Here is a 2331-nt window from a genome sequence, read left to right as displayed (position 1 = left end):
CAACCATCGCTGAATTCAAAGTTTTTGTCTTCACTAATGCATGCCGTGAAGAACATCATCCGTTATTGGTCAAAATAACCGACTCACCTTTGGGGGATGGGGTAATTTCCTGGTTGATACTTGATGACAACGCATTTTTACTACCTCATGTTCAAATAGCTTGATAGAATTGGTAATGACATCTGAGAGTTGTAGACAAACTTCTGGGCAGCTTCCATATATCCAGTCTTGATTGAGCTGGTGCTTAAGCATCCTCAAATGAGTGTCACAAAAGTGGGGACAGAAATTCAAGGCACTTATTATTCTGAATCGATGGTCAATCGTCTGCCAGCTAGAAAAAAGCAGTCGCTTAGTGACTCTTGCTGTTCCACAGTTAAAAAGTTACTTCATTAAATCAACTGGATAGGTTTACTAGGCACCATCATTTACGCCACTGCCATTCTATAACTGATCACTAATACCGCGGCAATTATTAAATACTGAAGTAAGTTCACGCAACTTTCACAACAAAGAACAGGAGGCAACCGAGAAAAGGCTCTTCAAAGGCCCATTGGTCGGTGACGTAATCTGCAATGTAATTCGCAGTCAACGTACTTCCTTCGCAATCCTCGTATGAATTTCACTTTTGCCCTTACATTTTGTCCTCAGAATAACATAGCACAGCACCTAGTCACCACGTCTCCTCCCTCACTATGACCATTAAACACCCCACTCTATTACATTACTCAGGCAATTGTCAGGCATCAAAAATGGTTTTGATCGCTTATGGCTTTGGGAAACATTATCAAACAAATAAAGAAAAAGAATGAGGGCAGGACATTCATCAAACGCGTTATGCCAACCCCTCACGAATAAATACCACAGTGATGAAGAAAGGGCCTTGCAAGGACTTTCCAGCATAACACTTTCTTCAGACCGATTGACTAGGCCTTACTGCGTCAAAAAGGCTCTTCCTAGACATCTTCCATTTGTATGGAAATCCACCAAGGAGACAAGTCGCAGTTACCATTCGCCCTCGATCTTCTGTCAGTCGACAATTTATCATTACCATCTGCGGTGACAGTTCATCACCCACTGCATACGCACACAAAGCACAGTCTTTTGGACAGGCTATTCACAGGTTATTCTCCCAATCAGTCAATCAGTCAGCAAACCACTGCAGGCACAATTCATTGTACACATGAAGGAAGCTAAAAGAAAAACAAATTCAGGGTCTGCCAATCCGACTCTCTGACACCTGTTAACCCGTAGCATCTGGCAGGCACTCATGTGCTCACCCTCCACCATTACAGCTCCTTCAAAGGTAATGTGGGAGCGAACCGACTGCTGCATCATCACTCACATAATTCTTTTTCATTCAAAACAGAGAACCTTCCTTAAAGCGATGCCATTCAAGTGACTTAACATCACTACAAACTGTTCGAACCGTTCGTTAACAAGCAATACGTTTTACTACTGCCTGCTGCACCCTTTCCAAATGCCATAAGAAAGCCTGACAAGACTACATTCTATCTCTGCCCTAAAACAGAAGTAAACCTCGTTCTTAAAGTGGACAGACTAGAACCACATCCATTTCAACTAATAATCATGAGAGCTTAATCCGAGCACATTGAAGAATATCACATTCATACAGAGGCATGCGTTTTAAAAGCCTCAACAAGTGACTGTAACGAGTTCCACCAAAACTGCACGAACTGCTTCAATCATCCGATGGATTTTAGGTCCACCTGCAATTCGGTAACATCAAATGTGGAAATAACAGGCGAGGAAACATAGTTGGGTATTAGCAATTCAAACGTAGAGGGATGGTCTGCATGCCGTGGACAAACTTTACTTGGTGAGTTTTACGAACACAGACAATATTACCACCGCGACCGAGGACCAAAACCACTGTAGCCCAAAGAGTATTCAGCCGGGAACTGCAAACTCCAGACAATTAATCCGAGGATTAAAAGTTCCCTGAACCACCCCATTGGGTTGTTTAAACACACACTCCACGTAGACTATAAATGCCGCCCATTCGACGTTTAGGCAGCAGTAACAAAATTTACAGTCCTAGTAAATATGAAACACCAATGTAGAAGAGAGACTTATCCAGGTAGCACAACATTAGCAAAAGGGAATCTGAGGACATCAAAGTAACATTCAATTGTCAAGAAGCTTCAACAACTATCGGTAAACTTGTTAAAAAACGGAAGTAGCAAATACTTAGGTTAAGTAAAAATAACTCGACAAATGCTTGTAGCAGGAAAGAGGAAACTTGCATTCTGGACAATTTACGAGTCTTGAAATTTCATCCATTCCCCCTCGTCACGGCATCAATGGACAGTA

At 42.1% G+C, this 2331-nt stretch overlaps 1 protein-coding gene across 1 annotated transcript in view; it reads left to right on the top strand.

Moving 5' to 3' along the window:
• Positions 1-2331, top strand: part of EGR_10826 (hypothetical protein) — a gene marked incomplete at both ends in the record, with an annotated part of 9689 nt that overhangs the window by 906 nt on the left and 6452 nt on the right. The gene's annotated exons all lie outside the window — the stretch shown is intronic.

This window comes from Echinococcus granulosus, assembly GCF_000524195.1.
Source record: "Echinococcus granulosus chromosome Unknown EG_S00277, whole genome shotgun sequence".
NCBI lineage: Eukaryota > Metazoa > Platyhelminthes > Cestoda > Cyclophyllidea > Taeniidae > Echinococcus > Echinococcus granulosus.
The sequence above is the reverse complement of the archived record's forward strand: the minus strand, read 5'-3'. Positions and strand labels throughout refer to the sequence as shown.